This window comes from Tympanuchus pallidicinctus, unplaced genomic scaffold (genome assembly GCF_026119805.1).
Source record: "Tympanuchus pallidicinctus isolate F22 unplaced genomic scaffold, pur_lepc_1.0 scaffold3, whole genome shotgun sequence".
NCBI classification, from domain to species: domain Eukaryota; kingdom Metazoa; phylum Chordata; class Aves; order Galliformes; family Phasianidae; genus Tympanuchus; species Tympanuchus pallidicinctus.
Window position 1 is genome coordinate 2,441,413 of NW_026294747.1, and position 27,946 is coordinate 2,469,358.

Below are 27,946 nucleotides of genomic sequence, written 5' to 3' on the forward strand. Positions count from 1 at the left end.
ATGTGGACACTCTGTCGAAGGATGTGCAGATGAACAATGAGAAGTTCAATTTCTGACTCTTTATTCAAGATAATATGGGGATCAACAGCGTGGGTGGAAAGAATTTGGCCTCCAGCAGCACACAGAAGATGCTTCTTGTGGGTTTAATGGGTACACTGGATTTTGGCTGACCAGTCAGTAGTTACCTTGCTCCCACTACTTCCTTGGATCTGAGTTATTCTCCACATTAGTTTACAAAAATAACCCTGGCTTTAGCACTCGCTTGGATACAAGATACTTCAAATTCATGTGTGCTGAAACAACTGTGACAAAAGTGTTCTTGTTAGATTACAGGAAGCAACCTGGATCTTTGATGAGGCTGTTGTCCATGTTTTGTCTGTACAGAATGCTCACTGCTTGCCGTGGGGCAACGGTTAGTGAAGAACCTCTCAATCTTGTTGTGAACCACAGCCAGTCATCCAGAATCCCTGGTCTTCACTGCGCTGCTCTCTGAAATCTCAAACACCAGCTCGAGATCAGGTTGATGAACAAGGGGCAGGGGAGTGTGAGCAGTTTTCTGTTCGTGACATTTTCTTAGTCATGTGGGAATGGTTGTTTCTGCTGAAATAAATACTGATGATATTTGCATATGAATTTAGGCTTCAACATCCAAACATATCAACATTTCATTAAAAATAATGAGCATTCCAGTGTTTATTTACTGTTTTAACTCCCTTCTGCAGAGTCTGAGGAAGGAGCTACTGTGCTTGCTGAACTAATATGCACTTTATGTGTAACCCAGAGGGCGGTGAATCCAAAGGGACACCGCCTTCCTACTGGCAAGCTGGGATGCCGCTGATGGGCTTTGGACACAGGTCCACCCAATGGAGATATCCAGTTATAGGAAAACAGTATCTTCTGTACATCTCACACAAGTGGTTTGTTGCTAAAGTGGCTACAGTGTTTGTGGGACAGTTGGTCTTTATGTCAGAGGTTGCCTTTCTAGTGCTAATGGTAAGGGTCAGGTTCATGAAGAACAGAAAAATATCACTAAAAATCCCATTCTGGGAGAGGGAGGAAGGAATCGAAAATGAAAGAGCATTCAAAGATGGAAAACACAAAAATTCAGACTTAAAAGGCAGTGTATTAATTTCCACATTTTCTCCCACCTGTGTTGCTGTACACCAGAGACTTTCTACAATACCTCTTTGCTCATTTCATTGCCTATTAGCAATAGAGCAGCATTGCTCTTGTAGGGGGAATGACACAGTTGATTCACAGCCTGAACCTGTGATTGAGCACCTGAGGCGAGCACCCAGTCAGCCCTGGGAGCACAGGTGAAGGCAATTCAGCTGTGTGATCAGAAGGGGTGGAGCCTGGCTGCACCTCTCAGACCCCATTTAAGGGCTGACTGCCACTAAGGAAGGATTTCTCTCTGGAGATCTCTTCTCTTGGACTTTTTCCTGCAAGCCCAGCACACAGGTAAGCTTTTTTCATTCATTTTCAATTATCTCTTTCCAATGTGATAACTGGATATCTCTTTCCAGTTGTACGCTGTCTAAAGACCAGCCTAACTTCTCTGTGTATTTGTCAGTTATACATCTGTATACTCATTGATTACGTGCAGTCTTAGGTGATTTTTCCTCTACTTTTTCCTATGGATTCTTCATATTTAAGCAATGTAGACTTTCTTGCCATACAGCGCAGCATTTGGGTATTACCTTCAGGTTTGGTGCATCAGTGGGTGAAATAGCAGTAGGTCGACTTCTGAAATAGCTCCTATTTCCCTGCATATCTATGTGTTTTCTTTATAATGGCTGAAGGGCTTAGAGTCTGTGGTTCTGGTTGCTGTCTGGGATGCTCTGTTGTCATGATACACATGGATTGCGTGCGTTGTCATCCCATGCGCTCACACAATGGGATGGTGACAAAAAATTCCTGTAGGAAGCCAATACAGATGAAGATCCATCTGTAGATCAGTTCATTAAAAAGCAGCAGGGCTATTTTGCATCATTGCGTCAGCAGTACGTTGTTTTCATTGCAGTGTCTTCTACATGCATATAAATAAAATGCCTTCAATTAATTTGTAAATGAAAAGTATGGATTTTGAAAACTCAAGCTTGTATATTAACCATCTTGGGTAACACAACCATAGTGTTTTTATAAATCTGTGTGACCTCACAGATGTTAAGATACAGATTATGTAAGTATGCAAGTCAAAGGAGAGGTGAAACATTTAAATGCATGGAAATTAAAATGTCAAGAGACATGTGCCTAAGAAATGACAAGCAAAGATTGTTGCATTAGTTTTCACTGATAGCTATGAAACAATGAAATAACTGAGGCTGATAAAATATGCTGGCAACCAACGTAGAGATGGCAAGAAAAGTGCTGGGAAACTGAAGTTGATCCTTGGGAACAGAATGCTACCGAACAGCTGTTTTGTGCTTTGAAAGGTATAAAAATGGCTGAGATTGTTGTGTTGTTTGTAGCCAAAGTTCCGAGAAGCTGATAAAAAAGAAACCATTTTAGGCTTGCCTAGTTCCTTCTTGCTACAGCTTGCTTTTGATCAGATGAGCAGCTTAGGCTGATGAAGGTACTTGTGCTGCAAGCCTGATATTTATAAGGGTCGTGGCTGGTGAAGAAAGAGAATGCATTTTTACAGTTCTCTACCACAGTTGTGTCTTCAGTGAGTGGTCTTTAAGCACTGATCAGAGTTTTGATGGGGTGCTTTTGTGGATCTACAGTTACAAAGGAAAGTGTTACTGTCTATCCTTGCCTCTTATTTTGTGTCTATTGAAAGAAGCTCTTGGACTCCTGTTGCATAATTAATATGAAAATATCGAGTGCTTTTTTATTTTTATTAGCACGTCACCTACCAATTGCTCAGAGACAGCTTTATACACCACTGAGAGCCCCTATACAGAAATCCTGTTGGCCAGCTTGGGTTGTTCCTGAACACATACAGCATTTGCTCTGTCCTCTCACATGGACAAGAGTAGTGAAAGTTGGAGGTGGGCAGTGATCAGCCGTAATGAGGCACGTGGAGCACAGGGAAAACTATTCATAACAGATTTGTGGATAATGAGGGCAGACAGCAATCACTGACAGCCTTGGATTTGTTTCCTACATATGGTGGAACTCAAGGTTTCTTATTTTTCAGTGACTGACAGCTCAGGGCAGCTTTTAATAATCTTCAGAGGACTATGCAATCCTAATTAACTTTTTCAGGGGCTGGTTAGTTCACCACAATTATCAGTGAAGGATATTGCTATCATGTTGGCAAATTTTTATCTTATTTCTATGGTGAATATGTCCCACTTCATTTGTTGGCCATCTTATCCACCAGATTGAAGAGCTCTGAAGTATCTTTGTCATGCTTAAGTACTCGCACGCTGGGATCAAGCCATGCCTTTCACTTCAAGTTCCCACGTGGCTCAGTGGAAGGCGTATTTCCCATGTCTTTCATCATTCCCACAAGTCCTTCTTGAAGTGTTGCTATCTGACATGCCTGTGGATCTGCAGCCCCCAGAGCTGGACTGGAATTCCTTGTCTAGCTGGTGCCAGGTGTAACACAGTGAAACAAGGCTGCTCCTGTGCCCATTGATCTGATTATTCCCGTCTGCTTGCAAGACATTGTTCTTAGAGTAAGTCTACACTGCAGACTGTGGTGCCATCAAGAGAAGCAAGGCCCTGAAGCTGCAGTGCTTTTCCTACTTGTGGAAGCAGCAGTTTGCAAGTCACTATTCCCCTTCATAGGCGCTTATGCCATGAAATTGATCTGTATTTCCATAGATGTATCTGATACGTGGCTGCATCTGCCTGCCTGCTTCGTTACTCATCTCTTTCCCAGACTGTCATCTTTCATCAGAGATAGTTTTTCCTTCCTCCAGGTTACAGATAAAAATGTTGAAGGCTGAGAATTGATCCCCGTGGGAGTCCATTAAAAGCGCTGCAGCTCAGTTTAATCGTTTTAAATCTATTGCATATGCACCATGTTAATTTTATTTTTTTATTAATAAAAATGTGATATACAAAGTCAAACGTCTTATTGAAATCTAAGGCTATTAGATCAAACTTGCAGTCCGATTTGGAGTGATTTGTCATCTGTAAAAATGTGTTCCTGGACATTAATTATTCCATCCTTTTCTTTTGTTCTTTGTTAATCAAATCCTTTTCCCACTAATTCAGTCCATCAGCTAGCAGTAGTATCAAAATATCCACTGGATGGTACTCATTTGCCCTATTTAAATGTTACAATCTGATAGAACAAATATCAATACCAGTCTTTCTTTGCTTTGTCTCCTAGCATGAGAAATAATGGGCATTCAGCAGCGGGGGGAAAAAAAGCCAAATTCAGGTGCTAACAGGCAGGGAGGGGTGGGTGGCGGTCCTTGAGCCCCCTTCATCTCTTGAGGAGGAGGAGATGAAGAGAGAGGCTCTGTCCAGAGCAAGTGCTAATGGCCTCCTTCTGCCGTCCTTGCCACAGAGGTGCTGCAGGAGCTGCTCTGCTCTTCCTGGGGAGGCCTTTGTGAAAATCCTGTCTGTAACCCATGGAGAGGACAGCTTTCATGCTGCTCAACAGGCACGGCATGAAACAGTGGGAGGTAGAGACAGAACCAACCATCTTGCATGGAGAGCAATTGGGGCTGAGCCTTGAGATCAATCTGTCAACCAAAGTACTGAAAGCTGTGCCTACGAGTGAGTTTCATTGATTAGAGTGAGGGAGGAGGGGACTGGGGAATATGTGAGCAGGTGAGGACTAACTGGGTGGAGTAGTCTTTCTGGTTACAAGGCTGTCTAGTATCTTTGTAGATATTTCAGATAATGGGATACTAGGTGAACGCTGTTAAGACTTGATACCTTGAATCCACTTGAAGGAGAGTATTACAGATGTATTACAGATGTGTTACAGCTAGACTGCAGAGAGAAACGTGTCAGGATTTCAGCATGCTTAGTGAAACTGCATGATGATTCTGTTCTGCCTGGGGAAACGTCAGCTCATTGAGACACGCTGTGAGTTGGGACCCCTGCAATCAGCTCCCAGTGCTGCCAAATGGTTTATTATCATTATGTTTAAAATAACATACCTGTTATCTTGGAGTTATGCATGGTTCTGCACAGCCAGCCACCTTATGTTCCTGGGAACATGCAGCATGTTCATGGCAGAGGAGGTGAAGATGAAGCCCAGACAGCATTAAATAATCTGGGATTCTGAAAGCTATCTGGACACTTCTTGCAGGAGTGTAACTGAGAGTTGGAGATCTGCTGGTTAAAAGCTCTAGTCAGTTGGGGCTAATGCTGCCATTCATGTTCATGAGGATAAGATCTCAGATATCACAGGCAGTTTTTCCTTTTTGAATGACTTCTTTTGGCTCCCTTCTTTTTGCAGCATAGGGCTTAGTGTCCTAAGTAGGAGACTGTGTGTGGAATGTGTCTGTGCTTCCCTCTTTTTTGTCCTCTAAAAGCCCCTGAATGAGCTGCTGCAATTAATGAAACTCTGAATGCTCAAAGGGAAGTGCACATGATGCTTATCTGAAATTAGACTATGGTCCTCCAACGCTGCAGATCTCTGGTCCCCATTAGATGAGCTGTCTGTGTTGTGTGTTTGGTTGAAAAGCCAATAGCTCATTTTAAAAATCGGTGATAAACTAAAAGATAATGGTAACAGGACTGAGATATTAATGCATAGAATATTCAAATCTATCAGATACATTAATGCATCCAATATTGAAAATGTAATGCAGATAATTAGGATTACCCCAGAGAGATAATCTTACAGGAAGATATTCTGGGAATGCAGCTTGTTTTCAACAGCGTTAAGTGTAGCTGCTGTAATGTAGTGTATTGTGCAGAGCCTGAGTAGGATACATTTCTGTAGCTATTGTAACAAGCGTACAAAAGAATATCTAAAATTTGTCATTGTGGGCAATCACTGCTAAATCTCTGCTATCTACTTGTTGATAAATCTCCTGTGTGCGCATCTGTGAGATCTGTGGCTTGGACAGGTACACAGCTACACTCTTTGCTGGGTGAAGAACTGGCTGGGTGGCCAGGCCCAGAGAGTGGTGATGAGTGGAGTTAAATCCAGCTGGAGACTGGTCACGAGTGGTGACCAGGGGGCTGGTATTGGAGTCCATCCTGCTTGAAGTTGTTACTATTGATTTGGATGTGGGAATCGAGTGCACCTTCAGTAAGTTTTCAGACACCAAGCTGGGATTGTGTCGATCTCCCTGAGGGCAGGAAGGCCCTACAGTGGAACCTGGGTAGGCTGGATCAATGGGCTGGATTGAGTGGGATGAAGTTCAAGCAAGACCAAGTGCTGCGTTCTGCACTTTGATCACAACAACCCCAGGCAGTGCTACAGGCTTGGGGCAGAGTGGCTGACAAAGTGCATGGAGGAGAAGGATCTGGGGGCGCTGGTCAACACTTGATGGAATGTGAGCCAGCAGTGTGCCCAGGTGGCCAAGAAGGCCAGCAGCATCCTGGCTTGTATCAGAAATAGTGCAGGCTGCCCAGAGATGTGGTGCAGTCAGAGTCCCTAGAGATGTTTAGTGAAAGGGCAGGTATAGTACTTAGGGGCACTGTTTGGTAGGCAATATTAGTGGTAGGGGGATTTGATTATCTTGGACATTGTTTCCAACCTCAGTGATTCTGTGATCTGATCTGCCAGCTATGTCTGAAGCATTGGCTATTGCTCCTGTGGAATTCCCACTGAGTTCATAGGCACAGGTGGGAGAGATATCTTTAGAAGTGGGATGAGTGTCACTTGAACTATGCTCACAGCCAAGGAGATGGGCTGAACTGTTGTGCAGGGTTGAAGAAATGTGTACAGGATGACACTGATGCTCTCCTGAAGTGCATGCATATGCAAATCTAGGTGCACAACAAATTGTACTGTTTCCAGTTGTACGTTAAAAATCATTGTGACTGGCATGTTTGGGCTTACTGGTTAAGCTGGCCCTGCTGAGGAAAAAAGCATTCTTCAAGGGAAGAGGTGGTAAAGTTGCTTAATGTTTGAAAGTGCTTTGATGATTTGCTCATGGATCCCCCCATGCATAGGAATGCTATCTTGGAGGAATCCAGGAAGGTCCGCCAGCTTCTGGGAGGAACAGCAGACAGTCTGCTGACTTCAGTGAGTAGTCCATCATTATTTTGTAGCTATTCTATCAGTATTTTGTATCTAAATCAGCTTAAGCAAAACTTGCAAGGTAACAAGTTACAGCACATCTTGCTCTCAAAACTTGACGAAGAGTGGGTGTACAGGCAATGCTGAGTTTATTGAAATGTTATGTTAATTGAAATATTCCACCTTTTTATTTATTTACTGTGAAATAGTTATCATGTGATAATTCTCTCCCTGTAAGTCCAGGGGAGATGGAGGGCACTGGTCTACCTGGCTGTGATCTATGGCATTTCCTATGTTTTTTTTTTTTCTTGCTGACCTTAAAGATTCTGTGATACTGTATCAGTCATCTTGGCTACCATTAGTCATCTTGGCTCAGGCTAAATGGTGTTTTAAATGGCACATTTCAGGGGAATGCTGAGAGGTCAGCCAAAGCCTCAATCTGTTGGTGTAAGCCTTCTGCCTGTCACTGAAGGATGCCAATGCTTCATCATGCCTCAGGTCAGATATTAGGAGGAATTTCTTATCAGAAGGAGTGGTGAGGCACTGGGACAGCCTGCCCAGGAATGTGGTGGAGTCACTATCCCTGGAGGTGTTAAGAACAGTGGAGATGTGGCACCTGTTGACGCATGGTTAGTGGGCAAGGTAGGGATAGGTCGGGGTGGGACTTGGTGATCTTGGAGGTCTTTTCCAAGCGAAATGATTCAATAGTTCTTAGTTCAATGTTGGTGTGAAACAATTTTTTTTCATCTTTGTTTTGTATTAACTTTGGTCATCTTAGTTACTGAGTGAAGTCATTGGGGGCTGGGAGTTTTCCACCAGGTTTGTTGTTTAACGCAAGCACCCCTGCAAGACCCAGAGCCACTGCTCCTTTCTTGGCACTGGGAGCCCCCATTTAGGCTTTGTGCTTTTATGGCTGCTCACTCAGAGGCACGCTACACATCTCAAAGCTCTCCCGGTTGAGGTGTTTACCTAACTGCTTTTAGTATTTTTTTTGTTCTTTTCTTTTCAGGCCAGCTCAGTCATACACTTTCCTGAGCATTTAATTCGATTTCTGCATAAATTCTGTATCAGGGAGTAATGAGAATAGACAAAGAAAGGATAAGCAGGGCTTAAGTTATAAAAACAGAACTGCCACGTGAATTTATTGCCCGGGGTTCTGTGGGACCCAGTCATCAGCTGTAACTTCTTTTAATAGCGTGTTCTGACTTTAATGCAATCAGAACAAATGTGGTGTTTTGTTCCTGAGTTACTGTGGGATCTCAGCCTCGTGGTTGGCACAGATCACACTTGAAGTCAGCTGGAGCTCTGAGCCCAAAGCACGGCATGCACAAACCGCTGGGGATGTACAGCAGAGCCTTCCTGCCCTGTTTCTCTGAGCTCTTCCTACTTCAAACAGCAATCCTGTCAGCACGTGGTTTTGTTTATATGAGCACTTATTTATGTGCAATCATCCTCCTCTATCTTGTGTGCATTGTCCTGCTGAGTCCTTATGTGCAGATCTCACTCTTGTGTTTCAACTGCTGCCACAGTGATGAACTGTTCAGCTGTCTACCACTATGCTCTTGATGTTCAGTAAAAAAAAAGGGGGAGAGGAGCCACCAAAAAACCCCACGGTGCACATGTAAGACAGAATTTGTGTTTTCTCTAAACAAGTTATCTTGTAGAGCTGTCAAATGCTCGACATCATTCTAAAACTATCAACTCGGGCTGGTTATTACCTATAGCACTGAGGGTAATTTGATGAAATTAATGGAAGGAAACAACTATAAGAGTTTGCCACAGTGCTGTGGCAGATATTTGAATGACGTGCCTGGTGCAGCGAGCTCATATCCAAGTGGAAAACCTTATGCAGTGTAGCAGTACTCATGACAGCTACTGCATCTTATAGGAGTTCATTTCTAAATACAGCCCAGAAGTCTCTTACTGACTTTTTGCAGTGTTGATTTTTCTCATCTTCAGTGCAGTTGCTGTGTTGTTAGCATCGTTTATGGTACGATCTGTTCACAGTAAAGCCTCTAGGTGTGCCTTGGTTGTGCTACTATTTTTAATGTTTCTCTTTCATTATGGGATCTGACTCTGAAACGTGTGGCAATCTCAGGTGTAAATGCCTGGTTCCTGTGCTTGCCCTGTGTTCTCTGGAGCTGTTGGGCAGCTCAGTTTCCATGACAGCCCCAGGCTGGTGCCAGTGGCAGCTGCAGTGCCTGTAGTAAAGGGTTCCTGTGTTAGGAGCAGGATCAAGTTATTTTATCTTGTCTGGGCTTCCTACCAAACATGCTGTGTCTTTGATGCTACAGACAAAATAAGCGTGCTGTAATGGTATTTAATTCACTTGCTGTTAATTTATTGAAAACTGTTGAAGAGGATGGAAGTAGATTAGAACATTGCTGAACGGGACAGGACAAGCCTGTATACTCCTGCTTTATTGGATTGCTGGCAGCAGCTCTGCACTTTGCTCTCAATGCTTCAACAGTACATCATGGTTTACTGCTGTCTTTGTGTGTTTAGCAGGACTCCCTGTTATAGAAGTAAAATAGGTGAAGCATTATTGAGCTATTATATTGATAATTAAGTATTGAGGTGACGGGACTTCAAGTTGCAAGCATAATCAGTACAATTTACAGCTCACAGTAAAGTGCACTAATTATAGCCAAAGCATCAAATTTTTAATAGTTGCATGGAAAACTTCTCTCATTTCATAGAATTATCAGGCAGCATGTCAAACTGTGAAGTCATTGTGAAATCATTTTCACTGGGTATATCTTAGACTTCAATTTCTTGTCTCCTAGAAAACTGTATCATATGTAATGTGAAATTAGTATTTTATTTGATATGCTATATATGGGAGTAAATAAGAATTGCTCTGTAGTTAGTTTAACATAGTCTTATGTTGTTTGTAAGTTGTTTATTATGTGTATCCCCTGTGAAATTTATGCTGGCCTGACCAGTAGGGTAATACACTGTAAAATGTTGTGTTTGTTCATTACTGCTGTACTATTAATTTTTATCCTGCTGTGGTTCACCCACCCCTTAGTGGTCAAATGTTTGGACAGAACAAATGTCATATTTGACTGGGACAAATGGGCTGGCAGTCTGTGCTTGGACAGCTACACTCTTTGCTGTGTAATAAAAAAAGAAAAAAACAACTGGGTAGGGGGCTTGGGCCCAAGGGGTGATGGTGGAACGGAGTTAAATCCAGCTGGCAACTGGTCACGAGTAATTCTCCCCGGGGATTGATATTTGAGTACATCCTGTTTGATACTATTATTGATGATTTGGATGTGGGAATCGAGTGCACCTTCAGTAAGTTTTCAGACACCAAGCTGGGGTTGTGTCGATCTCCCCGAGGGCAGGAAGGCCCTACAGTGGAACCTGGGCCGGCTGGATTGAGTGGGATGAAGTTCAAGCAAGACCAAGTGCTGCGTTCTGCACTTTGATCACAACAACCCCAGGCAAACGCTACAGGCTTGGGGCAGAGTGGCTGGCAAGGTGCATGGAGGAGAAGGATCTGGGGGCACTGGTCAACACTTGATGGAACGTGAGCCAGCAGTGTGCCCAGGTGGCCAAGAAGGCCAACAGCATCCTGGCTTGTATCAGAAATAGTGCTGGCCAACAGGAGCAGAGAAGTGATCGTCCCCTCTACTCCACCCTGAGTTGTGGCTGTACCTTGTGTGCTGTGTTCAGTATTGGACCCCTCATTACAAGAAGGACACTGAGGTCCTGAAACATGTCCAGAGGGCAGTGAAGCTGGTGAGGGGTCTGGAGCACAAATCTTAAAGGGAACAGTGGCTGAAGGTACTGGGATTGTTTAGTCTGGCGAAGAGGAGGCTCAGGGGATGTGTTATGACTCTCTACAACTGCATAGAAGGAGGTTGTGGTGAGGAGGCGATTGGCATCCTCTGAAAAACAGCCATAGGACAAGAGAGATTGGCCTCAAGTTGCACCAGGGGAGGTTCGGGTTGGATATTAGGATTTTTTCTCAGAGCTGGTGGTGGTGTTTTGGAAGAGGTTGTCCAAGGAGATGGTGGGGTCACTGTCCCTGAAGGTTTTCAATGAAAGGACAGGTGTAGTAGTTAGGAGCATGGTTTAGTGGGTAAAGAGGCGGTAGATGAGCAGTTGGACTAGATGATCTTAGAGGTCTTTTACAACCTTAATGATTCTATGATTCATTACCTTAATGGAAAAGGTTGAGACTTGAGAACCTCTTGTTGGTGGAATTTGGTGTTGCTGTTGTTTTGTTGCTGTAAAAATGGAATAACTGTACTGAAATAACACTGAAGCTGCAAAAAGGATGTGGAAGTCTGGGAGGAGGTGGACTATGCTTGCCTTTTAAACACAGTCCTGTCTGTAATGCTGTAATGTATACACTGAAGAATAATCTTCAGCTTCATGGTCTCTTTTTTGAATGTTTTTTAAGCTGTTGAAGGCTTTTACTGATTTTGATAAGACTGGATCAAGAACTAGGAATGCAGTAGGGCTATGAAATGAAGGAACTTGTTATCTGAGATGCTGCTGCCTCAGTTCTTGGAGAATTTGAAAGATGTTTTCTGCTGTGGGCAATGAATTGCAGAAAGGGAAAGGCCTCTTGGGACAGCTGGGATAGGCTTTGTGTTTTTGAATGCAAAGGGTCAGTGCAAGAGCTGCTTCATGATACTAATGCAAATTTAAACCAAGTTTGGGGATTCCTCTCTTCCAAGTGTCTAGTTTGAGGAATCTAATATCTAATTTTCAGTGTTTATTAAGGGTTTTGCCAACAGTGCTGAATTCTAACAGATCTTGAGTGAGTGAGCTATGATTGCATTTTTTTTTTTTTTCAGAGATTTGTAATGAGTAGATTTGGCTGCATTTGTATAAGGATAGTAAAAGACATTTTGACAGTAAGACAGCTCCATTTCTGTATTTCACACCCCTACTCCAAAGCATCTGCATGCTTAGATTTTTTCAAAGAAAGAGCTGCAGTAATTTCTGAGAGGACAAAAAAGAAAATTCCTTCCTAATGTCATTAAAATAAAAAAAGGAGGGGGGAAAAATTGTATTGAAATGTTGCATCTCAGTATCTCCAAATTTGATTCATAAGAATGATGGATTTATAAAAACTTCTCTTAAATATTCCAGCTCAGCAGCCATACAAGGAAGTGAAAATAGGGCATTGTGGACAGAACTGAGTAACCTCAGCTCCAGGAGTCACCACAAGCAATGCCCATGTTGTGCCATCTCCTTAACACTGGCTGTGTCTACAACAAAACTGATGACAAGATCTTAGTCTTGGGTTGGTTATGATTTATAATGCTTTATAAGAAGGGCTCTGCAGCATTTGCTCCCTTTTTAGAAGGGAATGTAAGCTGCCAAGGATGATAACTGTCAGGATATGATGTGGCAAAAAGATTTAAATATTGAAATGTTAATAAATATTTACAGCTTCTCCCCCAGAGCTCTTTAGCATTATTAAAATGAACAACGCTAATTACGGAATATTTGTTGAGGCTGATGACTCAGCCACTGGTACAGTAAGCAGAGGAGCAGGAGCACTGTCCTTCCATGCTTGGAAATGCATCTCCTCTTGTTTGCGGTGTAAGTGACTTGAGCAGACACCATAAATGCAGCTGTGATTTTGCTTGCCCCAACTATACCTCAGAAGCTCATCAGCCATTTATGAAAGTTTATTAATGTGCAACAGAAAATAAGTACTTTATGCCTGTTTAGAAAAAGCCTACTTCATAGTGAACAATCCTGCAATGGCAATTTGCTGTGCTTGGGTTGGGATTCTGTTGGGTTCAGTATTGAAACCAAAAATGGAATATTTCCTGCACCACTTGCAGCAGTAGCACTAATGCTGATTGAGGGATCTGTTCCAGTGCAGAATGTGCTGAGGAGAAGTGTGGAATTTGCAGACATTATAAGGTAACTACTACAGTTAATTTTGAGGTTTAGGTTGAGTATTAAATGAACCTGGTTTCTTGACCTGGATTTCTGTGACGGTGAACCCCAGGAGAATTCCCCCATGACATTTTAGGAAGATGGAGAAATTAGACTTGTTTTAAAAACCCCTACAGCTCAGCGGAGCACTCTGCGTATTCCTACAGGGTCATCCAAAAGTTCTGAGAGCAGATGATTTTCTGTTGAGAAGATCTGTAGAAAAGTGTGTCTCTTGCATTGTAATTCCTACATGTAGGATGGCGCAGTTGATACTCCATTTGTGCATCACTTTGGAATGCCTTTCAAGACCCATTAAAAGCCCCTAATCTGAAAATGAGGAGTAATGGCATTATGCGGTTACCTGGAAGAGAGCAGTAGTGAAGGAACAGCTTCACAAAGGAAATTCATAGGCAGCAGGACAGGTGGAAGAAGTAGTTGCATTAGTACACAGAAGCTTTTGTCCAAGACTGTGTCTTCTGCAGAAGGTTACATCTGCCAGCCAAAAGGAACAGAACTAAAGACTTTTCAGAAACATATGGAGCTCATATTCATGTTTATTCCCATGGTAGGAGCCAGTAAGTGTGCTGCCCAAATGAATGCTTCATGCCTTCTCCAGTAGAGACATCAGCCACCATTGGCACTGCTCTAAAGCAAAAACCAAGGCCAGCACTCTTTTTGAGGAATGGAGATTTCCAAATACTACTACTTTTTTTTTTTTTTTCCCTCCAAAGCATTTGGGCGGAGATGTAGGAATTTCCAGGAGGATATCTGGAAAGTAAAAAAGAAGTTTTCCACAAACTGAGCTCAGCTGTGGGAATTAGGTTTTATAGATGTGGAATCTTTTTTGTTTTTTTTTAACAGCATTGTAAACTGCATTTTGCATTTAGATGTCTCTTGTACTTGTGAGAAATCAGGGTCCCCTTGCAGAGAGAAAGACCAAAGTCTAAATTGTTTCATTTAACTCTGCAGGCATCCTAATTAAGCAGGTCAGCTCATTTCAGACTTCAGTTTATAACAACACACCTAAAAGGCTTTGCAGAATTGGAGGTCACCTGCATAACGTGATGACAGAGCATATGAAACATGCAATCTCAGAATCAATATAAAAGGCAGCAACTCCTCCTTAGCACTTTGTGGAATTATTAGCAATATTATTTTTAACATCTGCTATGGTATGCTCCATTCCCAGAAGACAATGTTCAAGTCCTAAGTCAGAGAATGTAAGAGTCTGCTGGCGTGTTGATGATTTCTGTGCTTTTGAAATCCTCAGATGAGGAGGCTGCACACAAATCACTGTGATGAGGCCAGTCCCCCAGCTGACCTGGCAGCCCACTCTGCCACTCAAAGCTGTTGTTCTTGCACTGCTTGTGCCTGCAAATTACCTCAAATGTGCAGCTGTTAGAAAATGAGTTTGTGCTAACCAGGGTGGTAATCTCTCCAAAACTGTGTGTATCAGGCTTCTCTCTGACTCCGCAGTCTGAAAGAATGCTTTGAGGCTGAACTGCATCTGCAGTGTTGGTGAGATAGGGCATAGCCACTGGGAGGGGAATTTCATAATATTGCACATCTTGATCAGATGGTCTCTGTGCAGGATTGAAGCCTCTGGCAATCTTTGTGAGGTGAGATATATGAGAGAAGTTTTGCTTGTAAATAACTCCAGAGGGATATTCACTTTTCTTCACTTGTGCAATACAGTAAGGAATAGTCAATCTCCAGCATGTTAGCCCACTTTCTAGCCAGCAGTTCCATAGTGTGCCCTTTCTGTGGTGACTTTTGCTGGGAGGCATGGACAGCAGCCTGTGTCCAAATAAAGAGCTGCATCTCTGCAAATTCTGTTTCCATGACTCCTTTAGGACAGATTACTCCTTGAGGCCAAACAACTTGAGGCCAGCTGCCTTCTTCAGTGTAGAAGTTGGCATCTGCACTTTTAGTACTGAAATAGAGTGGGTAATACAGGAATAGGTGTAGCGTTAGTGCACCAGGTTGGGCAGCCATCTACAGCACCATTACTGATGGAGAGTCTAAAGCCTCTCTGGGCAAAGTGAGACCATCCTGACAATCAAAAAGCTTTTTCTTATGTTTAAGTGGAATTCCCTGTCTTTTTGTTTATGCTCGTTACTTCTCAATCCTGCATGTCCCTGCTCCATTTTCTTCACTCACCAGGTGATTACACACACCAGAAACATTTCAGGTCTTCATGCTGAACAGCCCCAGCTCTCAGCCTCTCCTTACGTGACGCATGCTCCAGGCCCTTTGTCACTCCATATGACCTTTACTAGACTCACTAGTGTGTCCCATGTCTCTTTTGTATTGAGGATCCCAGGATTGCATGCCAGACACAAAGAATGCCCAAAGAAAGATAGCTTTGTATGGAACAGCTCCAAAAATAATGAATGGGTCCATTCCAACTCGTCCCTTCAGCACTGCTCCTAGTGCTTTAAATCATAGAATCAAGTACTTTCCATCCTTTGCTGGTACTTGGAGGCAGAGTTGGTCTTGCAGCTTCAGTCTCCCCCTTTGTATACGTGTCAGAATTATTCCACGCTATCTTAGCTCTGCTCCATTGAAGGGCAGTGGCCCACTTGGTCAAAACCTGTTATTTACTGATAGAATCCACTTGACCTGATTGAAGGCCTACATTGTTATTGGCATTTTTCCGGGCTGGCTTCTCTCTTTTTCTTCTGCTCTTGCCCTTAGGATGTCAGGTGATACTAAGGGTTTTGCACACTGCAGATATGTCTGCTCCAAGGGCACTGAAGTGATATCCTAATGGCATCATCCAGTTTTGACTTTCTTCAACAGGCAAGAGCTCTTTGACAGTTAGACAATGGAGAAAATGTGAGGTGTTGCTGACCATCTGCACACAATTCTGGAGCTTGATCAGGATGGCCTTGAGTTGCATCAAGGATTTCTCCAGCTGGACTTCCTTTGAAAGGACAGCGTAACAATGTGGACTCCATTAGTACTTCAGGTTCATCAAGAATTTTCACTGTGTGCATTTGAGAAGCTTGAAGTTCCCATTTGAAACAAAATATAGCTATCTGTTAGTGACAGATGATGGTATTAGCACTGGGCAGAACCGAGTGTGCTGCAGTCAGGTACAGTGCAAAAATCTTGACATGGTCTTGTCACTTTCTATCTCTTGCAAACACATGCCTTCCCTGCTGTAGTCCTGCAGTGAATTTGACCTTACACTGTATTAGTCAACCTGCTGACTGTATAAGTATCTCTAAATCTCCAGGTTGAGACCATGACTGTAGCTTTACTTTCTTCCATATTTCCTCTCAATATGCCAATAGCAACTTCAGTGCTTCCATTTCACTTGATGCTAGAGTTGGCTGAGTCACACCTGTCACTTTTAATTTACTTGTTGCAAAGCTGTGTGCTCTTAGATGAACTGCTAGCGGCAGAAAAAATCGACACAGTTGCTTGAAGAACACTGAAACTTTCAATGCACAAAATAATCTCTGAAATGACTGATTGAATTTCTTAACTGTTCCAGTCAATCCGGTGTTATGTTTTTGCCACATAATTTACTTTCCTGCAATATGTGCTGATTTTTTTCAGGTATTATTTCCAGGATCTGTTGGTAGAAATCTCCTGGTTAATTCTAGAATTTTCAGATTTCATTCAATTCTGTTTATAACTTCAGCTCTGTCCTTTGCTTCCACTCCTTAGGGACAGAGAAATGAGATCTGCATATTTTTCATCTCCCACTTTAGCAAAGTTTAAGTGGGGGAAAACAATAATCCTTAAAAGGAACTGACTTTAAAACACAACAAAAAAACCTGATTCCTCAAAAGGAGCAGCATATTCTTCATTTTGTATTATCCCAACTGTGACTGATCAGAAGCAGCAAATAATGAAATGTGGTGTAGCAGAAATGCCAAGTTATGGCTTGAAGCAGTGATGGAGCACCTGGAGGGAAGGCAGGGCCAACCCAGGGGAGCTCAGGTGTGTGCAATGCACTGAGTGACTAGAAAGGGTGGAGCCAGGATCTGCCAGACCTCATTTAAGCGTTGGCAGTGGAGATATTGCCGGAGATTCCTGTGTACCTGAGGCCTTCTGAAAGTAAGCAGCTTCTTTCCTTTTTCTGTGCCCATAGCTGTTGCATTTTAAAAAAAATTCTCCCTTCCTGTAACATAGGACCTTGCTGCTCTGCTATCATTGCTGTGCTTTCCACTGTGTTACATTACATGTGGAAAATGAGAAGAAATTCAGATTAGAAGGCGATTTCTGCCCTTCCTGCAGTAACGTGGTGATTTAGGATGCCTCTATTTAGGCAGTATTTTCATGACAAAAATTGCCTGTATGGATACTAAGCAGTCCACTCAACCTGGTGATTGTGTTTCTGAAGGACTAGTTGATCTGTTTGCGTAATTTCTTCTAACCTATGTAATCTTGTTTGCTTCAGATGCTGTTATAGAGTTTTTGTACTCAAGACTTTGTTGAGGTCTAGTTTCCAGGTTTTCATCATACTCACATTTTCAAGCTTTCTTGGAGCTTGAGAAATCCTTGATTGTATTCACCTGTGCTTCCTAAGTGATGTAAAACCTTTCTTACAGGTGCGAGTTGTTGAGTCACTTCTTGTAGAAGCAAACACAGCACAAATCAAACTTCCTTCTTCAGTGTGTGCAAAAAGGGCTAATTGATTTGCTGCTTTTTTTTTTTTTATCAAGTGTCCTGTGCCCTATAGACAGATTCAGTACTGGCTACCATCAGAGAGTTGTAGGGGACTTGGCAGATGCTCCTGGAAAATGCTTACTGATGAAGGAAATATGAATGCTATCATTTGACATGTTAATTTCACATTTTATTATAAATAAACTGCAAGAAAATCTGAGGCACCTCAGTGAGGAATGGTACAATATGCTACAATAAGTGCTGAAATATCAGCAGCACTGATAACTGCGAGGCTGTCCATTCAAAACACTTGCTGAGTCCTAAGCTTTGTGTAGAAAAAAATATTATTGTGTCCTAACCACTGCTTTTGGGGAATTAATTTTACTGAAACTCATTTTCTGCATTCTGATACTTTGTGAAGTGTACTGAGAGAAACAGTGCCCTTCGTGGTGTCTAAGCCAGACGGTCCTCTGGCAGGCACAGCCCACAAAAGGAGTCCTGCTAACATCCACAGGCACAAAAGGAGCAGGGATGGTATGAAGGGAGAAAAGGATACATTTGATGATAGTGGAAAAGAAGCTGAAGGAACTGGTGTCAGAAGGGTGGGATGTGAGAGAAGCATGGCTCTGCTGATACGTTTGTGAGGAGTGGCCTGACAAGTTCACTCCTGTGGGCAGCTCTTCCTTCCACCAGTTTGTGGTGAGAAAGGGATGCTGCTATAGCACTGTAGAGGGTGTCAACCAATACCTTTCTGCATTTGTCACCTGCAATTGAATTTTTGCTTATGTGCTTTTGTAACTTATCAGGTAAAGCTTTTCTAAGATGATGTATGCTAGCCTCCTTCTTGTTTTCTTAAGAAGGCAAGTAAGAGCATTTCCTCTTCCACTTGTCACCATTTCAAGAATTTTCATTGAATTTCTGCAAGTGTTAAATTAATTCACATGAGACCTGATCACTTACACATCCTGCTAGTGGGGCACAAAAGCACGGGGTGATTAAAATGCCTTCCAGAGGAGCATGTAGTGAATTATTGTCAAAAGCCAAGCCCTGGAGTCCTGAATTCGTTTTGGGTTTGCAGACGTACCCCACATTATCCCGTCAATAGACCCTGAATATACAGAACCCACAAACTGCAGGTATCTCTTACCTCTGATTTGACTATTGCATTCTTAATTGAAGGCTATTTGCTGTGCATAGGGAAGGCACATCAGTATTTTGATTTATGAGTCCCAGGTTTGCAGGAGCTGGTATAACAGTGCAGCAAGGGCGTACGTGCAGAGGACACTGCAGTACAGAAGTGTTCTGTGACTGATGCAGGTAAGTTCTTAGAAACATATTTAAGAAAACACCTTTCTAAGCAGTACATAACTGCAACACATACGTTTTTAGCAGGCAGCGTTCAGGTGAGTATCTGCATGCTCTGTCTAAATGCAAATCAAGTTTCAGCCCTGAAACCCCCCCATCTTTACAGCCTTGTTTTTGGAGGAGATGTTTCTTCACGTTCTGATATAGCTGGTTGCTGATTTATTTATGTAATGAATATTTTAAGTTACATTTTATTTATATATGCCACGTCTATACATTTGGTGAAAAGACCAACTTTTCTCTGAGATAGCTTTGGAAAAGTATTATGGTGTAGCTTGTCTTTCTCACCTGTTCTGTGCCAGCTGCCTTTTTTCAAATTGCGTTCATCTCAGTTCATGAAGAGTGATGTCAGAGCTCTGTAGTTCTTTCTCAGCTTGGTCATCTGAGTTTAAAACCTTCCTCATATTTCACTGTTGTCCAGCCATTAGAACTGGTTTTAGGGCTGTACTGTTACACTGCATACATGCAGCGTTGCTTCAACTTGTACTTCAGAGAGGGGAAACACATTGTACAGAATGTGTGGCTGCATGATCTTCACTTCTTTGGTCCCACCCTGTCAGTTCTTTTCTTATACTCTTCCTGCTGGTGCACCCTGCCTGCATCCCACTTGTCTCCTCCTGCCCTGCCTCTTGTACCCACTTACCCCCTGCTCCAGCCCACAAAATCTCCTTTCTGCAGTGCATGGTCTCTGTCTGCTTTCTGTGAAAGCTTTGGTTTTCCTTTCTGTGAGTAACAAGGGACCAAAATCACACAGGGCACATTGCTGCTGTTCCTTAAATACTGCAGTCAGCATTTATTCTGAGGGGATCTTAGGGCCTTTTTTTTCTAAGCATTTAAATTTATGCCAAAGAGAAATCACCAGTTCTCTTAAATGAGGATATTTTCCAAGCAAGATAATCACAGGTAACAAAATTGTTAAAATGCTAACTAATTGCAAGGGAACTTTATTCATTTGCTCCTGTTAAGAGCATGTAGTTCTGTAAGAGTGGCCAGATCTTTCCTTACTGTGTGTGATAGTTAATTTATAACAGACAAAAATTCCTCTAGAGAAGCACAGCTCTCTCTGTAACAGGCCAGAAATACAGATAATCAGCTGTGCATTCAAACTGCTTGTATTAATTCAGAGCATTTTTAAAAATGTCATTTGTCTTATTTCCTTCTGCAGAGGAATCTTCCATTAGCCATGTGGATTTCTGCTAAATGAGACGGTTGTGGCATTCAATGGCAACAAAGGAAAATTCTAATTCTAATGAGTTTTAATGACTTGTTTCAGCTATTTTTAACTCCTTGCAATCAATAGTTGACTTTTTTCCTAATTCAGCATAAATGATTATATCTCCCCATCTAGCACCAGGGGAAGCTTATGAAGATTGTTTCCCATATTAACAGTTTTAAGACTTCTTAGAAAGGAAAAGAGCAAAGATGAGGATTATTTACAATAGAATTTTGCCTTCTTGAAGTTTTTAGGTGCAGTCTGAAGAGGCTATACCTCTTATCTGTACAGTTTTGGATAAGTTATAATGATATGAAGTTATGAAGTGATAATTGTACACCTCAAAGCTAAATGCATGGATACAGTTGCTCAGAATAGAGTAAAAACATGGTGGCTTATTTTTTTGCTTAGGGAATAGATGAGATAACTCAGTTCTGTTAGAGACAGTGTTCTTGGCGATAAAGCTCCAAACAAAACCTCATCACAAATACATACCAACTTTTGCAGATTTATGAAATATAAGGGCTGCTCCAAAAGTGATGTCTCCTATTTTATGGCATTGACCATGATGTCAGAGGTGGATTTTGGTGGTATGGCAGTAGAGGTGGAACCTTCCTGCCAGTAAACTGTGTTGTTGCTGTGTGACAGATGGCAGCAGAGGGGCACTCTGACATAATGGCATATAACATGGAAGTGTGGATGAAGCAAAGGTGTGGAACTGAGTTCATCAGTGTGGAACAAATGGCACTCACCCTCTCTCATTGTCACTTGCTGACCACTTATGGAGACCAACCAGTGGATGTGAGCACAGTGAGGGATGAGTGGTGCATTTCAGCAGGGCCAACAGCAACATCAAATGGTGAGCCACGTTCCAGATGGCTGCCTAGATTTTGATGAGCATAGCTCTCATTCATAGCTGGTGGCTGTGACTGTTGGGGAAAAAAGTGTTTTGCAGTTGAAAATGTGCTCTACCAAATGGTGTTCTGTTACTCTCTGTAGCTGTTGTAGTTTCCATGGAAGAAAGTAGGAAGCATTACTTTCAGAGCACCATGTTATTGGGTATGAAGAGGACAATTAAAAAAAAATTCAACAGACATCTTATTTCCTGATTTGTCTCCAATGCCCCAGCTGAATAAGGCAAGGGTTTGAAGGCAGGGGTGGTGTGTTGGTCTGTAATTAAAGCCTGTTGTAGAGGAACACTTTTTAATTTCAGAATACTTGACTTTGCAACTTGAGTAATAATATCCGGTTTCAGTTTTGCTTAAATGTGCCATTCAGCACTATTGTGCAGGGTTCCTGTGTTATGTCAATGAAAATAATTGAAAGGGAGAATAGGCGGCTGAGTTTCTTGAACCTAGAGCTCTGAGCAAAGACTTCTGACTTTGGTGTTGATTGTCCTGACTTTCTGTGAGTCCTTTGGCAAGTGGCCACACCAGCTGTGCCTCAGCTTCCGTGAGGCCAATGTCTTTGCATATTGAATAACAGGGTTTCTGTAATGGTAGCCTACATCTGAATATGACGTTTATGAAACGATCAACTTATCCAGTAGAGGATACTCTAGTCTTTAAGTGCTGGTTTATTTAATTATTGAATTTGCCATTTCTTGATTTTCTTTTTTCTTTGTGAAAGGATATGTTAAGATAAAAAGAATACTTACGTGGAGCCATTTCTATCAGGGTATTGAAGTTTTGCTTTATGTGACCGTTACTTTAATCAAAGTATGTGATTGTTTGATTTATGCATTTCCCTAGCAGAAGGCCGTGCTCTCGATGAGCTGCTTGTTGTGTGGTCCAGAGCTTTGCTCAGGTGGCAGCCTCTTTGCTAGGGCTGACTTGTGTGCAGAAACGCTCAGAGGCAGCATCTTTTCAAGTTAAACTGGCTTTTGCATCAGCCTGTGAAAGTGTCAGGCAATTAAATGTGTGATAATCGAGGGAAATCTGTAAAGTCTGTTTTGTTTTGCCCTAATTGCTAATCCATTTGTAAAACTGTTATCGCTTCATCCTTCTCCGTTTGTTCTCTGGTGCTGCACTGTCAGCCTTAACTCATGCTGATCTTCCTGATGGTGCAGCCATTCAAGTTAGCAAACATTCATACTGTTAACAAAGATGGTGTACTGTACAATCTGTGTTTTCATGTCCTGTGGGGGTAAAAAGAAGTTCTTTATAATGATCCAGAAGTTGCTGTAGGTAAAGCATGTACTTGAAGGCTTCCACTACTTTGGCATTTCTTTGCTGTATAGGTTTTACAACTGTCAAGTGACCTCAAGCAAAATGGTGTTACAGAAGTGCTGAAGAATTTTGTGTAATGGGTGTTAACTATGAAAACTGTACGGCGCAGGGATTGTGTTTTCATAATGCTCCACTGTAGAGAGATGGCTGACGTGCACAGAGTGCAAGTGGAGGCATTGCCCATGGCAAGGCAGAAGCTCGCCTCAGTTCACCTGAGGGGTGGGAGGGGCTGTGCAGCTGAAGTCAGCTTTGATTTTTAAAACAAAATCATCTTAAAGTCAATTCAGCCTTGGTTTGGTGGAGAAATGCAGCGAGCGTTTATCAGCCTCACAGATTTTGAAATTCTTTGCCTTCTTCAGAAATTCTTTGTTCTTCTCTCTCCAACCATTACATAGGGGTATGAGATGCAGCTGCTGAGGGATGAGGCTCTGTTGGAGCTTTTGGAGCTGATTGGAGCCCTTAAAAGAGCTGGTGAGATCTGCAGCACCCATGTGGCCCTTCTGTAAGGAGAGCCATTGGAGTGAAGTATAAAACAGGGTTTATATACTTAATTAAGCTTTCAGTGTATCATCTCCATACCAGTGCATTTACGGCCATGACAGAGAGCATCAGGTTGTCTCCCTGAAATATGGATTCAGATTTCTCATTATTTGTTCCAATAAATAATATTGTTTCCAGTGAAAACTATAGCTGGCACTGTAGTTTAAAAAAAAAAAAAAACCACAAACAACAAACAAAAACAAATAAGTGCCATGCTGCAGAGTTGCTCTGATGCAGCAGAAGGCGAACAGGATGATGTTGTGATGCTTACAGCTCAGATGGTATAAATGCCTCACATCAGTTCTGTGGATTTGTCCTTGAACTTCTGCAGCTTTTAAGAACAGAAGAGTAAAATATTGTCAACATACATCTGTGCTTCACAGAGAACTGTGTTTCTGTCTTCACATGCGGACAGTAATCAGTGTCCAAAATGGAAGTATTTCTCTCTATTCTGAAGTATTTGCTACTATCTTATATTGTCTTGGCAATATAAATGGCAGGTGGTGTTTGAATCCCAATAATTTGCAAAGTGATAATGGGAAAACAACTCTACCTCTGCCTGATGAATCAGCATGTTATTATACTTGGTAAACTGGAAAGGAAGAAATCAAATTTTAATTTTATTTCTTCACTTTTTTTTTTAAATTGGATTCATAGCAACTGTATATGTAAGAGATACGTATTATATTTTCTTTTGAAGTAAGTATCAAAGAAATTATACTTTCTTTACAAAAAGTGTATGGTAAGCCTATGTTTTGTCACTTATACATGGTGATGCATTGTGTTCCCCATCTGACAGGTTGGGGTCCTGTTGTGCTGGACGCTTCACTAACAGAGATTGTTATTGCTCTGATAAACACACGATTCCAAAGAATGGGTTTGGGTTTTAAGCAAGTAAACAGATGATGGGAGAATATAAAAAGAAATGTTACTTGACCTTCTAAGTGCCTGGAGGGGCAGGGCTATTAATCAGGAGCAGAGGTGCTGTGATCTGCAGATGCTGCTGTCAAGGTTACAGTACCTCTGCCCAAGGCTGCCCCCTCTTTGGGGCTGTTGCAGTAATGATCTTGAAAGAAGTGTGTCACCATGGTTACCTGGTATCAGATTCCTTACTTCTGTCCCCAGGAGAAAATACCTATGTTTAGGAAATGCTAAATTTTCTGTTAGATTTGAGACAGCAGACTGCATAGTCCAGATCTGGAATAAAGGTAAGTTTTATGAGTGTGATGTGACTTTTTTCTTTTTTTTTTTCCCTTCTATTTTACTTCAGGCTCCAGACTGATTAATGCCTACTGGGAGTGAGATCCATAGATTTTGGCCAATCTGGCAGGTCCCTAAAGGGCTCACACTGGTACTTTAGGAACATATGTAGCATTTCAGGCTGGAAAAATATCTGTCCTGGAGGAGAAATTGGTTTTGTAGCATGAACTACCAGGAGAAAAATGGTCATTGCAGCGTGATGCGGATGCTGTGAGGAGGAAGCTGTTATTTTGTGCAGGAGCCAGATTGCTTAGCTAGAGATGGAAGAAAGGAAAAGCACAGAGCCGTGCTCCAGAGCTATGCAAATCGCCTGGCTGTGATTTCACTCCCGGCACAGTATTGGTTTTCACACTAATCAAAATCTGCACTGGAGAACAGATGGGTAAGAACAGACCAAAGGAAAACAGCATCAATTCTGTTAAACTCTGGGCAAATTTAAAGAGAGCCAATTGCTAGAGGGATGCTCTTCTGTGTGAAAAAGCATCTGTGCTCTTTTGAGGGGGGGGAGGTTTAGAGAGCGAGTGATATGTGCATGCATGCCTCTTGCCTTGTCCTGGTTTTATTTTTTTTCTCTGGGTGAAATAATTATCTTCTTCAATTAGAGAAGTATGTGCTGGAATAGACCTGCAGGGAAATTATCACACTTGTCCTGCTGCACAGTCAGCAGTTTTGCCCACTACTGCTTAATCCAGCTTGAGGTCTGCTGCAGTCACAGAATTCAAGTGAAAGAGTGAGGCTGATGCAATATGGTATGTGCTCTGCAGTCTGAATGAAGCACATCCTGCTGGTGTTCCAGGTGTAGCTCTTTTGTCTTGAATGAGATCCTGAAAGGTATTTCTTTGTCTGGAATTTAAAGAAAGAAGGAAAATGTTTATTCCCTGTCTTCAGTGCTGTGATATTTTAATACACAGCCACTGGGGATGAGTGCTGTGACATGAGCTTTGGATGATCTCTCTGTAAAATCTTGCCTCTCTGCACCAGGCAAAGGTTGCTCTCAGTCTCACTGGAAATGCTGTGACTTTGTTCTGTGGTTGTCATAAGAAAATACTTCTTTTCTCTCAGCCTTGCCCTTCCTGGAGAATAAACAGCTTTATTTATGCTGTGTGAATGCATCTGTTCAGATAGCTTGCCTTTTTATAACAAATAGTATCTGAACTGAGTATTCAAGCCAGAGAGATTAGATGCAGAAATACGTAATGGGTCTTCTGTGCATCTGTGTAGGTGTGATCAAAGGTTGGGCTACTCCATGTTGTGTTGAATGAGGCCAGGCATGGTGATGCTCCGTTCATTAGACTGGCTCATTTCAGTGTGTTTGGAAGGATTATGCTCAAACCTTTTACATTTAATGACAAATTAGGGAGTTTACCTATCAGTGTGTTAACCCTCTCTTGCCCCATTAATGATATTTAGTATTTTTCTTTTTTTTTTTTTTTAATTATCATGTTTAGCATCTGTCACTGTAGTTTAAGCTTGAGGAACAGTTTGGTTGTGAATGCCAAGTGTTGCAAATGCAGGGCATTTGGGGAGTCTGGCTGCAGTTATGTCTGGTGCATGGCATGTTTATTCCGTGGCTGGGACTTGTGTTCCATGTTCTTGATACTGCAGGTGGAATCCTGCAGGAGTGACAATCCTATATTTGACCTTTTCAGTAAATACTATTTGCAGCAAAATACAGTTCTCTGCTCAGACGCTGGTGAGACTGCTGGCTTGCAAAATGTGATGTATTTCTCTATTTGTAAAGGCAATTAAGAAACAAGAGTGGTTTAGAAAAGCAATAGGTGGTCTTGTATTTACTCTGGTCACACCAGGAAAAAAGCATTATGCTTCAGGTTGACTCAAAACAGAGGTGCTGAGTAAATTAATCAGCCTTCATGAGAGTGTTTCAAATTAACATGAAAGAAGATATGTAACTGAACATTAATATTATTACCTTCACATTGTGGGATTTGTAAGGATATCTGAAGAAAAACTATGTGAAACTTCATGAACATCATCCCTGTGCTTCCTGAATCAATGAATCAGATTTGAAGAACATCAAGATCAGCTTGAGTGAGTTGAGGTAATCTAAAACAATTTTTTGTGTGTGTTGATTTCAGATATTGAAGGAGAAGTCAGCTGTCCCCAAAGTGTGGTGGCACCTTCTTTGGGAGTTGGGCTGCTCTTTTTCTAAAGTATTAGTGGGCTTCAGCCCTCTCAGTAGTAACTGGGATTTGGCTTTTTGAGGCTGACAGGAGGGGAAAAAAACCACTCTCAAGGCTGCCAGAATCCTCAGATAAATCCTTGGCTCTGAGGGTAATGGGTTAATGCATTTGCGTACTTCAGAAACTGGAGGACAAGATAACAAATAAATCCTTAATGTTATGCGTGCACTTAAAATTTTAAATTACTATTTAGTGACCTTGTTGTAGAGAGGCAATCTCAGAGGAATATGATGGTCTTCATTCTGGGCTCCTCCTCTGTTTGTATTTTTATTTTCATCAAAATTAATTTGTGTTCAACAACAAATACACTTCAGGCCAGATAGCTGAACTGCACTTATTTGGGGTCATGATTTTGGAATGCAAATCCCACATTGGGTTATCTTTGTCGAAATGGCTTATCTCTGAGGTCCTGGCTGACCCCAGGCTGCTGTGTCATTGGTGGGTGGAGCTGAGGGTAAAGAGCTGTGAAAATCAGGTCGCTCCTGTTCCCATGGCTGAATCTGGAAGTTACTCCACTGAGTTTGTAAATGTTGCCCTAAATAAATAAACCATAATATTGCTGATGTGGATGCTTTGGGCAGCTTTAGTTTTAACATATCATACCATGTTGTCATTCTGTTCTCCATGCTGGTTCCTACATGTGTTAGAAATTTGGAACAAATGCTGATGGAGCACAGAATTCACTCATAGAATCACAAAATAGCCATGGTTGGAAGGGATCTCAAGGATCACGAGTCTCCAGCCCGTCTGCCACATGCAGGTCCACCAATCTCCACGTTTCATACCAGCTCAGGCTGGTCAGGGCCCCATCCAACCTGGCCTTGAACACCTCCAGGGATGGATGGAGCATCCACAGCCTCTCTGGGCAGCTGTTCCAGCACCTCACCACTGTCATGCTTTTGTCTAACCTTTTTCTTCCCACGGAGGGGATATGGAAAATACTGCACAGGACAGTTGTATGCATCTGTGCTTGGCATGTCCTTCTTAACTGAGGGTGTTCATAAGCCAGTCTGCTCCCTTGTCTGCTCCCCTTGCAGCCTGTGATCCTTGTGATGCAGCTGGCAGAGCTGGAGCTTGCTCCTGTAGGGAAGAGTCTTGGCTAAGGTGGGGACAAGCTGCCCGTTAGACCCAGCCACCCCAGCGGATGCTGCCTCTGAAAGCTTTGGCCTCAGCTGCAGCTTGTTCTGGAGGCATGGCTCCAAGGATGGTGGGAGATGCTTCTGAGACAGGACGTGGTAAAGAGGGGTATTTGGCATGCCACAGGAGAGCAGCATTTGAGCAAGTGACTTAAACTTTGTAGTTCTTAAAAATAAGTGGTGTTTAGGGCAAGCATTCAGTGTTATAATTAGAAACTTTTTGATAGTGCTTTATGACTCATGTAGATGTTGAATGGTTGGACTGGATGATCTTTTAGGTCTTTTCCAACCTTGGTGATTCTATGATTCTATGAAGGTGGTGTTGTACTCCAGTTGTCCTCAGCAATTTGGGGTGTGTG

The 27,946-nt window shown here is 42.2% G+C and overlaps 1 protein-coding gene across 8 annotated transcripts in view; it reads left to right on the top strand.

Annotated features, from left to right (window-relative positions):
- The window catches only part of KIAA1549L (KIAA1549 like), a 299,878-nt gene that overhangs the window by 2,464 nt on the left and 269,468 nt on the right, over positions 1 to 27,946 (top strand). Inside the window, exon 1 of one of the 8 annotated variants that reach the window (XM_052695634.1) lies at positions 1,391 to 1,461. The exons of the other annotated variants lie outside the window; for them this stretch is intronic. The gene's annotated coding sequence lies outside the window, so the exon portion shown is untranslated. Of the gene's footprint in view, positions 1 to 1,390; positions 1,462 to 27,946 lie in introns of those variants that run through there. 8 annotated transcript variants of the gene reach the window in all.